This window comes from Symphalangus syndactylus, chromosome 20 (genome assembly GCF_028878055.3).
Source record: "Symphalangus syndactylus isolate Jambi chromosome 20, NHGRI_mSymSyn1-v2.1_pri, whole genome shotgun sequence".
NCBI classification, from domain to species: domain Eukaryota; kingdom Metazoa; phylum Chordata; class Mammalia; order Primates; family Hylobatidae; genus Symphalangus; species Symphalangus syndactylus.
In genome coordinates, this window is record NC_072442.2 from 46379098 (window position 1) to 46391593 (window position 12496).

General features: G+C 49.9%; 1 long non-coding RNA gene across 2 annotated transcripts; it reads left to right on the forward strand.

The window, feature by feature from the left end:
* The first annotated feature begins 4562 nt into the window (after positions 1-4562).
* Positions 4563-7638, forward strand: LOC129470233 (uncharacterized). Of its 2 annotated transcripts, none has more exons than XR_008653190.2 (3): positions 4563-4782; positions 5778-5920; positions 7214-7638. It is a non-coding gene; the product is annotated as an uncharacterized lncRNA (long non-coding RNA). The 2 variants fall into 2 exon arrangements; XR_008653191.2 differs by lacking the exon at positions 4563-4782 and adding an exon at positions 4966-5445.
* The last annotated feature ends 4858 nt before the right edge of the window (positions 7639-12496 follow it).

Genomic DNA, 12496 nt, shown 5'->3' on the forward strand with positions numbered 1-12496 from the left:
CACTCTGCCTACAAATACTGGCTTCATAACTCAAAGTTTGTTCCTGTGCTTCTTTAGTGATGACACCAATGGCAAGTTTTGCTTAGAGTATGCAGAGAAATGTGAATAAAATTTCACCGATCAGAGTTTTATATGTATGTTTATAACAATATATCATCCAACCACATCTTCTCTTGAATTCTTTAGGTCTTAATCACTGAATTCCTAGAAGGTGATCTCTTTCAGTGTTGACTGCACCCCTGCCTTCCACACACTGAAACCAGTTGTCAGGGGAGGGAGTGGATAGGCTCAGGGCCCATGGGTGGAGCAAGAAGAGAAGTTCCATTCATGTAAGGAACATCTGGCCCTCACCTGGAACAGCTTAAAACCAACCCAGTATCTCATGAGATCAATATATTGATCAGAGGCAAGAGAGGACATTGATTGTAAAAGCTGGTTGGCATTACAGCATAAAGGTCTTGAATGGAGAAGATAGGCATGGCCACTTCTGGGGGATTGCCTGACATGTGGTACAAAGCCTTAGAGAGGGGTGAACACCCTGTACCAGCTGGAGGTGGGGGACCCCAGCATTCAGGTTAAAGGATGCATCCACTCTCATTATTGTGTCATGCCAGAGGTGGCACTGTGGTCATAAATGTGGTGAGAGCCAGGGCATTGACCCACACAGGTGGCTCAACCTCAAGCATTGGTGGTGAACTGTTAGTAGCCCAGAGTTCTGAACTCATATATCCAATGTGAATCACCCCAAATTAGCCAATCAGTACCATTCTAGTGGCCCAGTATTGTTCAATGCCATAAAATAAATTCTGTGCTGGTCAGCAGAAGCAATCTACTTGTCAGGTTGCCCTGGACAACCCCATAGGCATGAGCCCTGAAGCGCCTCAGGGCATTTGGCCAACCACACAGATCAAGAGGTGGGTCATAGAGTACTCTGAAGAGAAACCAACTGGGATGATCCCGGCCACTGAAGAGGACTTAGAATGTTTCAAGAAGAGCATTCAAAAGTGTGGGGTCCCCTGAGAATCTGGCCTGGGGCCTGAGCTAGGGACCCTGCTTGCCTAGGTCTTAGGGCAGATTGTGTAATAAAGTAGAGATGATCTCATATTCTTTGCTACTGCTACCATTGAGAGGTGGAGTCTAGTTTTATTCCCTCTAAACCTGAGCTGGCCTTAATGACTTCCTGGACCAATAGAATGTGAAAGAAGTGAAATTCTGGGATTTTCAAGGCCAGGTTATAAGAAGCCCTGCAGCTTCCACCCAGCTTCTAGCAGCACTCACTCTGGGAGCCCCAGCCATCATGGAAGAAGCCCAGCAACCTGAGGCCATCATGCTGGAAAGGCCACGTGTAGGGGCTCCCATTACCATTCCCAGCTGAGTCCAGCCTTCTAGCCATTCCCACCAAGGCATCATACATGTGGGCAAAGCCATGTTGTACCCTCTGTGTCTATCTGTCAGCTGAATCCAACTCTGTGACCTCTGTAGACTCCATCTGAAATAGAATTGCCCAGCTGAGCCTCTGGTTGAATTCCTGTCCCACAAAATCAAGAGATATAGTAAAATGGATGAATTTTAAGCCACTGACTTCTGGGCTAATTTGTTATGCAGCAATAGATAACCAACCTCAAAGAGTTTCTCATGTAGTTGGGATGAGAGGGTACAGGGCTTATGAAAATATAACAGTGGAAGACAGTGTATGAGTGTGTAATGAGTAGTAAGGACAATTAAGTTCTATCAGAATGCAGGAAAGAAAGATCCCTTTGAATTATTATGACAAAGGAAGACTTTCTAGAGTAGATGTGATTTCAGCTGGACCTTGAAATACAAGGATGTATGGAAAGGCAGGCACAGGGCATTCCTGGCAGGCAGCGAGATAAAGTTGGAAAGTGTATAGGTAGGCCCAGGAGGCAATCTGTGTGGTTCCTCTTGGCTAAGGCAAAGAGTTTCTTTTCTTTCCATTTCCATTTTCTTTTTCTTTTCCTTTTTTTTTTTTTTTTTTTTGAGGTGGAGTCTCGCTCTGTCGCCCAGGCCGGAGTACAGTGGCATGATCTAAGCTTACTGCCACCTCCGCCTTCTGGGTTCAAGAGATTTTCCTGCCTCAGCCTCCCGAGTAGCTGGGACTACAGGCATGCACCACTACACCTGGCTAATTTTTTTGTATTTTTAGTAGGGACAGGGTTGCACCCTGTTGGTCAGGCTGGTCTCAAACTCCTGACCTCAAATGATCTGCCTGCCTTGGCCTCCCAAAGTGCTGGGATTACAGACATGAGCCACTATGCCTGGCCAGGACAGAGAGCTTCTGCAGTGGAGGAAGATTGAATTAGACTGGTGAGTCAGTCATGTCACAGACATGAAAAATGTTTCGCCTCCACCCTGTGACCATGGGTAATATCTAACAGGCTTTTGGCCTCAGGTAATGGGATGAAGTTGCGTTTCAGGAAAATCAATGTGATGACATGTTTGCACCTTTACCTGAACTTCAGGAAGTGCCCCACAGTTACAGAGTTCCAGAATTCAGCAACCCAAGTCATAGTTAGTGTGTTTGTTCCCTTTGTGATGAGACAAACTTGAAACACATCTCTCTGAAGAGGACTTTTGGTCTAACTTGATGAAACTTAATTCTTATCTCTGGAACTGTATTAATTTTTTGTGTCTCTCTAGCCATCTCAACAAGATGAAATAGAATAATTCTTTTTTTTTTTTTTTTTTTTGAGATGGAGTTTCGCTCTTGTTGCCCAGGCTGGAGTGCAGTGGCATGATCTCGGCTCACTGCAACCTCCACCTCCCAGGTTCAGGCGATTCTCCTGCCTCAGCCTCTAGAGTAGCTGGGATTACAGGCGCCCACCACCACACCTGGCTAATTTTTGTATTTTTAGTAGAGACGGGCTTTCACCATGTTGGCCAGGCTGGTCTCGAACTTCTGACCTCAGGTGATCCACTTGCCTCGGCCTCCCAAAGTGCTGGGATTACAGGCGTGAGCCACCGCGCCCAGCTGAAATAGGATAGTTCTATTTTCCCTTCTCTTAAACTATTAGTGGCCCCTCTACTCTCCTGGCCTGGTCACTCCCCTTCCCAGCACACTTTTGGAAACTTTTTCCTCCTGGCCCCCCCTGCTATTGTGTGTCCCACCTGTGCCAATGCTCACATGCCACCTTGCACAGTTGGTGCCAGCTGTGGCTATGTCCCACTTCCCCTACTAAACTATGAGAGTGCATCGAGATGCCCTCATCATTCTTCAGCCACCCCCTCCACTTTCAATCATCCTCTTCAAAGTTCCCCAAAAGATCTTTCTAAAACACAGAGTAGGCTGGGTGTGGTGGCTCACACCTGTAATCCCAGCACTTTGGGAGGCCGAGGCAAGTGGATCACCCAAAGTCAGGAGTTTGCGACCAGTCTAGCCAACATGGTGAAACCCGTCTCTACTAAAAATACAAAAATTAGCCGGGCATGGTGGCACATGTCTGTAGTCCCAGCTACTCCGGAGGCTAAGGGAGGAGAATAGCTTGAACTCAGGAGGCAGAGGCTGCAGTGAGCCAAGATCATGCCACTGCACTCCAGCCTGGGCAACAGAGTGAGACTCTGTCAAAATAAATAAAAATAAAAAAGTAAAAAATGAAACACAGAGTTGGTGCCTTGCCATGCTAAGCCTTTTGATGGCACCCTGGTGTCTAGAGAACACGGTAATATCCTCATCGTGGCAGACAGATCCCTCCGTACTGGCCTCATCCTGGTCATTTCTGCTATCCTAACTAGAATAATTGCAGCTCTCCTCACAAGGCCTTTGTGTCTTCTGGCCTTTGTATGCACTGTTCCCTGTGCTTCAAACACCCTTCCCTCTGTCTCAGGCCTAAGCTATTACTGTTCGTTCTTCAAGTCCCATTCTGAATTCACCTTCCTCGGGGCACGGCCCCAACCCCTAGGCTGGGCTAGAACCCCTCCCCCATGCTCCCTTAGCACTGGTGCTCCCTCTCAGCACTCGTCACAGGGGTCCCAGTTGTCCATTCACTAGCCTGAGGGCGGAAGATGTGTCTTGCATCCCTGCATTTCCCCGGCATCCAGCTCAGTGCCCGGTGTGAGGTAGGTGCTTGTGAAATTTCTGTTGCCTGGAAATGGACTCCATTTCATTAACTCATTCTCCTAAGTATCCTACCTGCTTGGCATTTCAGAAATCTAGAATTATTTGGAAGTCGGCTTTTAGGCGATTAAAAACCGCCCGCAGCAGTGGAGCTATTCTTGCTGGAAGAGCTGTCACCTGGAATCAGTGCAGAGTGCCAAATACTGTGCCTTCCCTTTAGGCACTGGGACAGCCGTGGCTCGTTCTGTGCTCCCATCTGCCTCATGGGAGGCAGGACAGGCATCACCATGCCAGTTTTCTAGACAAGGACACTAAACTTCAGAGAAATTAACTCTCCTGCCCAAGCTGGCCAAGTTTGTTGGTGGCAGAAGGGGACTAGGACCAGGCTGCTGTCGTAAACCACCCTCCAGGTAGCTGCTGGATCATCTGGCCTTTGTGACCCAAAGAGGGCCGAGTCACACAGATAAACAGGACACCTCTGATGGCTTCCACTCTGGACAGCAACAATGACCCCAGTCACTCCCACCCCAAAGCCAGGGAAACATCATCTTGTCACCTCTGGATTTCTCCTCACCCCCTTGGGTTAAAGCTGAGCAGACAGGGTGGCACTTCTGAATTCAGAGGCTGCAATGAGCTGAGAAAAACAAGCTTCTGTGGCCCCCTCCAGGACCCACCAAGTAGAGGGGATGTTGCCCCGGGTGCTGCAGGAGGTGGGAAGGGGACTCCAAGGAGGTTGTCCTCCCTAGAAAGTCCATCAGCAAATTGTCTCATGTAGCCATAACAGCCAGGAGCAAGGCAGGGGAGGAGGGTTTTGTCTAAGGAAAACCAGTGTATTGTAAACAGGATAAAAGGGGCTGGAAAGCCCCACTTATCACTGACTAATGTGTCCCCAGGTCATCGGGGAGCTGGACCCCTACCAGCAGCCCTGAGGAGGGAAAGAATTCCCGATTAACCCCGTCACCTGTGAGCTGGGCCAGGGCAAAGGTCTGGCTTTTTCTCTTGCTAAAGGATTCCCATGGTCATTAGGCATTCGCAGGGCTCAGCAGCATTTCTAGGAAGCCCTCCCAGACTAGAGAAATGCCTTCTGCACCCGCTGCCCTTTGGGGACATACGGAGCAGGGAGTAGGTGTACACATCCTTGGGACGGCAGGAGAGGAGGTCTGAGGAAGGCAGAGGTGGCATGAGGCTGGGGGAAGCTGCAGGGGGAGGATGGTGGTCTTCTAGTCAACCGTAGGGGTGGAACAGGCTTGTGTGTCACATCGAGCGAGGGGGGTTGGCCTAGTTTAGACTTGAAGGGCTGGCTGAGAGATCGGTTTCTCTGGGCTGTCACTAATAATGATCTCATTCCTTCCTTATGAGCTCCTTATATCCAGGTATCTTAATTTATATTTATTTATTCTATTTATTTTGAGACAGAGTCTCCTTCTGTCACCCAGGCTAGAGTGCAGTGGCGTGATCCCGGCTTACTGCAACCTCCGCCTCCCAGTTCAAGTGATTCTCCTGCCTCAGCCTCCTGAGTAGCTGGGACTACAGGCGTGTGCCACCATATCTGGCTAATTTTTATATTTTTAAGTTGAGATGGGGTTTTACCATGTTGGCCAGACTGGTCTTGAACCCCTGACCGCAGGTGATCCACCCACCTCAGCCTCCCAAAGTGCTGAGATTACAGGCGTGAACCACAGCGCCCAGCTATCTTAATTTGCAGATGAGAAACAACACTGAGACTCAGCCGGGTTACGTAAAGCACCCAAAGCTGCGCAGCAGGCAGATGGCCAGCTGAGACCTAAATTTAGGCCTCACTGACTCCTAGCTTGGTCATGTAAGCACCAGTTGGATCAGATACACCAGGTCAGTACTGAAGTGTGAACACTTCTGAGGGATGCTCGGATCATCTGAGTTCTGCCCTCCTCTCAAATGTACTTCACCCCTCTGGGGAGGCTTCTTTGGTTATCTCTATCTCCTTTTGGGACCCCATTTTCCGGGACCATTAAGATGTGGGATAGTAGAGAGTTCAGTATTTTCAGACACAAAGGCTGAGTCTGATTCTCCAAGCTGGTCCCTTTGGACAAATCAATTAATTCCTCTGAAACTCATTTTCTTTATCTTTAAGAAGGAAGCAATACTACCCATTCTATGTACTTCACTGAGTTGGAAGAGAATTAAATGAGAAGGGGCATGAAAGGGCTTTCCATTTTGAGTGTTATCGTCACAGTGATGGTCACAGGTGCTCCTGATCATTTCCCTCTGCACCCACCTTCCTCTCCAAGCATCCTACCTTCACATTCACCTGCCTCGGCACCACCATATGCATGTCATGCTCCTGCTCAGGAACAATCAGTGGCTCCCTGCTCCTGCTTCCTTAGCTTGGAATCCTGCCTTCCCCAGACCAACCCACCTCTACCTCCCAAAGTTGGAGCCTCTGCTTCCCTGCCCTGCCTGAGCTGACCGTGGGCTCAAGACATGGATCCTATGCTGGGTGCTCTAATACACTGTGTTTTCACACCTGTGTGCCTTTGCTGGCTCCCTAAAGTGATTTGTCCCTGCTTCCAAGCTGGCTCAGATCCCATCTCCTCCTCCAGCAGCCTTCCCGACCACTCAGCCTGTGGCAGCCTTTCCACTCCCTTGCCTTGATTGTTCTTGGCATTCACCTTGCTGGAGTGTTGACTTTCCACACATAATCAGTCTCCAGGTTGGATCATATGCTTCTTGAGGACAACGAGGGGCGTATGTCTTTCCATGAATCTGCTCAACTACTCCAAGCTAGACAGGTGATGGCTAAGAGGACGTCTTCAGGAATTACTCCATTTCCATGTGGGGTTAGAAGACGCCTTACCCCACCGTGAGAGCCATTAGAGCAGCGGCACTTGGAGGATCTGGCACACTGGAGGGCTGAATAAACATCGGTGAATTGACTCCAGCTGTGGCAGGCCAGTGTGGAAGTGGAGGTTGTTTTTGGGAGGTGGCAAAGAGTGCCAACCCAGAAGTTCTCTATTCTACAGCACCACAGGGCTTGCCCTGAGCATGCAGGAGATCCTGTATCATCCCGACTGACCCATGCCACTCAATGAGTCCTTGGGGTTTCAAGGGGAGAGTGGGAGATGGGGGTATTGAGTAATTGCCTTCCTGCTCATTTTCCCACAGGGAAACGGAGGCCCAGAGCAGGGATGTGATCTGCCCGATTGTGCAGAATTCAGAGCCCAGCTGGAACCTGCATGTCCTGACCCCCATCCAGTGCCCACCTTCCTACTCTACGCTGCCTCTCGGGTGACACATACAGCAGCAAGTGAGCCCTGCAGACAGAGACATTCTAGAACCCAGGCCTGGGACCAACGCTCAGGAGCCATACTCTCAGCTAGATTGCCTTCAGCCTGCCAGGAGGAGGAGCAGCCCAGCCCAGACTGAAAGCCTCCAAGGAGGAAGTTCTACCGGCTTCTCCATGCCTCCAAACCCACTGTACCTTGTGCATTCCATCTGGAATTTTCTTCTGTTGAAAGGAAGGTGCTGGGTGGGAGGAGGAGGGAGAGGATCAGGAAAAATAACTAATAAATACTAGGCTTAATATCTGACACAAGTTTACATATGTAACAAACCTGCACATGTACCCCTAAACTTAAAAGAAAAGTTAAAAAAAAAAATAAAGGTGCTGTTGCCATGACCCAAGCCACACTGTCTAGAGCTGTGCCATCCAATACGCTAGCTGTTAGCCACATGCAGCTCCTGAGTGCTTGAAACGTGGCTAGAGCAAATAGAGATGTGATGTCACTGTAAAGCATACACTGGCTTTCAAAGACAGTACAGAAAAAGGTAAAAAGGTAAAATATTAATATCCTTAATGTTTGTTTTATGTTGAAACAATATTTTTCATCTGTATTGAATTAAATAAAATATATTAAGATTAATTTCATCTGCTCCTTTTTCCATTTTAAATATGCCATCTAGAAATTTAAAATTAAATACATGGCTCATATTAAATATATGCATCTTCCCAGGCACAGCGGCTCACTCCTGCAATCCCGGCACTTTGGGAAGCAAATGCAGGAGGATTGCTTGAGCCCAGGAGTTCAAAACCAGCCTGGGAAACATAGCGAAACCTCATCTCTACAAAAAAAATTTTTTAAATTAGCCAGGTAGTGGTGGTGCATACCTGTGGTCCCAGTTACTTGGGAGCCCGGGAGTTGGAGGCTGCAGTGAGCCACGTTTGTGCCATTGCACTCCAGCCTGGGTGACAGAGTGAGTGAGACTCATGCTACATTTCTATGGCTCAGGGCTGGTCTGGATTGTAACCTTTGGCCTCTGATGAGACTACAGGCTCCTGGAAGGCAGAGCTGCCTTGGATGGTACTTCTTCCACCAGATCCACCTCTCCCAGCCTGAAAGCCCAGGGCCTCCACATGCTGATGTACAAAGTGGGTCCCTAGTTTTCCAGACTGAATAGCTCCTCCATTTGGGCTCCTCTGAGGTCCCTCAGATCAAAAGAGTGGATCTCAGAGTGGGGTATGAGGGCAGTCCACGCGAGCTTTCTGTTGGAGGTGAATGGGACTTTCAGGTTAGGGCCAGAGTGAGGCACAGAGGCCGCTGGGAGGCACTGACTCTCCAGAAGGTGCAGGTGCTGACCCTGGGGATGTGGCCTGTCTTCCCCTGCTCCCAGCATGGCAGGCTTCAATATGGTTCTTTCATTGGCAGCCAGACGGTGGCTACATCTCTGCAGAAGTCCACAGCTGAACTCACAGCAGTCCCCAGGGTGGTCCTAATGGCTCCCACCCCCTCGGGCAAAATCCCCACTCAACATCTACCAAGCTAGCCTGTGCCCTTCTCTCTCCCACACCCGGCCTCAAATAAGCCAGACCGATGCAGGTTCTCGGAGGCCAGGCAGTCAGGGGCCCTTCCTCCCTTACCCTATTTTCAGCGCCTCCAGGAGACAAGCTGCATTAATGGCGATCATTTTGCAGCTTTGAAAGGGAAGCGCCCAGGACCCTGAGGCATAGGGTGAGAGGAGCCCTCTTGAGGAGAGGGCCAGACAGCAGGCATCCCTCAGAGGCCCCCTTCCCGCTGCAGGCCATGGGGCCAACGTGTCCTGACACTGACAGGCTTCCTTGCACAAGCCAGACCTCACAGAGTGAGGGGGGCAGTAGGGGAGGAGGGGGGACACAGAGACTGGAGGACTGGGGGCTCATCTATCACGAAGCGTCAAACAGCAGGGCCATAGCAGCCTCTGCAGCTCACCCACCCTCCAAACCTTAGCCTCCTGGAATCAAGCACATTCCACCGTTGGGGGATTAGGGGGTCGGTAACCCAGGCTGAGCTGCCCCCCCAGCCTGCTCTCCCACAGTGCCGAGACTGAACTCCTCTACCTACCATTCCCAAATGGAGTTGTGGTTAAGGGGCCCAGGGCAAAATAGAAATTGATGGGGCCTTTTTGTCTGCTCCTGTTTTTCAGAAAATAGCGCACACACTTTTTTTTTTTTTTTTTTTTTAAGACAGGGTCTCACTCCGTCTCCCAAGCTGGAGTACTGTGTCACGATCATGGTTCACTGCAACCTCAAACTCCTGGGCTCAAGCGATCCTTCTGCCTCATCACCCATCCCCCCGACCCCGAGTAGCTGGGAACACAGGCACGCACCACCACGCCTACCTAATTTTGGGGTTTTTTTTTTTTTGTAGAGATGGAGGTTTCACTACGTTACCCAAGCTAGTATTGAACTCCTGAGTTCAACTGATCCTCCCACCTCAGCCTCCCAATCTGCTGGAGCTACAGGTGTGAGCTCTTTAAAAAAAAAAAAAAAAAAAGTTAAGGGAGCTAAATTGCACTGAGGGTCTCCAAAGTCTTATTTATGCCAAGAGCTGGGGCTGGAGAGAAAGAGGGGCTGCTCAGATAAGAGCAGAGGACCAGCAGTCCTTCCCACCGAGCCCAACACCTGTGCCTGAAGCACAAGGGTCAGCTGGCCCCAGGTGCCCCGAGTACTCACTGCCACGGTCAACCTCTCTTTACCAGGTGGGTCCAGAGCATGACATTTCCGCTTCTTCTTCCTCCAAGGGAAGCCCCACCTGGGGAATTGCAGTCCTGGGAACAGCTGGGCCCGGAAGAGCCCCAAGCCTTGACAGTGGCTCATAGAGCCATCGGAAAGGCCTGTGTTTGAATCCTGGCTCAGCCCTCTGCTGTCTGTTGACCTCGGCAGGCTACTTGAATGATCTAAGCTCCTCTTCCCTTCATTGGCAACTGCTTCTAGAATATGTACTCCTGGTGGAGTGGAAAGCCATCTTGTCTTGCTGTCAGAGAGACCTGGGCTGGGCCAGTGACTGGCTGTGCATCTTTATACAACTCACTCTTTACAACTTTATACTACTCTGACCTTCAGTTTCCTTATGAGTTTTTTGTGACAACTAAATGAAATCATGTACTTGAGAGTACCTGATTAGTGAGCTCCAGGTAGGACCCTGTGACAGTGCCTGGCACACATATGGTGTTCAAGCAATGCTTTTATTTTTGTGCCTCTGGGAGGTGGCATTGCATATTAGGTAAAAGCCTCAACTCTGCAGCCTGAATTCAGATCTGGGCTCTGCTGCTTACTAGATGGGTGATCTTGGGTAAGTTGCTTAACCTCTCTGTGCCTCAGCCTCTTCCTATATGAAGTGGGCATAATCAGAGCACCTTTCTCATAGGGTTGTTATGAGGCTTATATAATATCAGTTCATAATTATAAAGGGCACATGATACATGGTATTGGAGTGTTACATAAAGTAAAATTAAATTAGCCAGGCATGGTGGCATGCACCTGTAGTCTCAGCTACTCGGGAGGCTGAGGCATGAGGATGATGGCTTGACTCCAGCTGTTGAAGGCTGCAGTGAGCTATGATCTCACCACTGCAGTCCAGCCTGGGTGATAGAGCAAGATCATGTCTCTTAAATAAATTTAATTTAATTTTTAAAATAAAATTTATTCCCCACCATCCTGGCCTAGACATGCTCATCACCTGTCTGCTGGCTGGGGTTCAGGCCTTTTGCAGGCCCTGTCCTGTTAGTTCAGGGAAGTCCTTTCCGACCTTGTGTCTATTTTTTATGGGAGAGGTGAGGGAGCCATGCTCCAGAAGAGGCTGGGTGAAGGCCTTGACTCAGCCTCTGGTCCTTGCCTCCCACCCCACCCATCAGCCTGGTCAGAAGCCAGGACACAGAGCTCCTTCATGGGCTGGATCTCAGGAGTGGGGGCTGGGCTGGGCTGAGTGAGCTGCTCCTCACTGCTCAGGAAGAGAACGACAGGCAGGGAACACATTCGTAACCACCCAGCGGTCAGCACAAAGGTGGCGCAGGAGGAGCTTCCTCTTCAGGAGGAAGGGAGAAGGTCGGCAGCCCATATCCGGCCCTGCCTGTTCCTCCCAGATGCTGTGGAAAGATGTCCTGGTCACTCCGTCATTGCTGGGCGGGGTCTTTCCTTCACACTGGGGCAGGTCCCTTTGAGGACCCTGGTCTGCAGGGCTGGGCACATACTCACAGGCACACAATACCCTTACCCCATCCCCCACCACACACACATACACGCACACACACACACATAGTACAGAGGTAAAGCAACTGATTAATGACTTGGCTGTTTATCTTCCAGGGGGCTGTTCCAGGCTGCAAGTCCATACCATCTGATGCACACTGGGCTGTTGGGGATGATGGCTTAGCTGTCGGTGCTCATTGCCCAAAAGGTCAAGGTCATGCGTCAATCCCTAGTAGGGCCATAGATTTTCTTCTCTTTCATAGCCACAGGTGCCATCCTGCACCAGGGCTTGCTCTCTTCTTCATGTGTGACATGTACAAAAGGGAACAACTTACGACTCAGCTGAAGGATGAAACGAAGTCTTCTCGCTGCTGCCCACTCTTGCTGGAAGTGGGTTATTCCAAGCATCATCTTTAAAGGGGACTATAAATTCTGTGACACAGGCTGTCTAAGAAGGTCATCTCGGCCAGGTACGGTGGCTCACGTCTGTAATCCCAGCACTTTGGGAGGCCGAGGCAGGTGGATTACCTGAGGTCAGGAGTTCGAGACCAGCCTGGTCAACATGATGAAACCCTGTCTCTACTTTAAAAAATACAAAAATTAGCCAGGTCTGTGGTGGTGGGCACCTTTAATCCCAGCTACTTGAGAGGCCGAGGCAGGCAGAATCGCTTGAACCCGGGAGGCAGAGGTTGCATTGAGCTGAGATGGAGCCATTGCACTCCAGCCTGGGCAACAGAGCGAAACTCCATCTCAAAAAAAAAAAAGAAGGTCTTTTCTCTAGGGCCACTGCCATTCCCTTTTATCCAATGTAGAAACTGAGGCTTTGGAACAAGTGGAGACCTGCTCAGAGATCCCACAGCTGGTTTCTTTACAGTGGGGATGGACAACTCCTGCTTTGTGTATTGAGAAGTGGAGACCCGGGAGGGGCCCCAAAGAGATGGGAG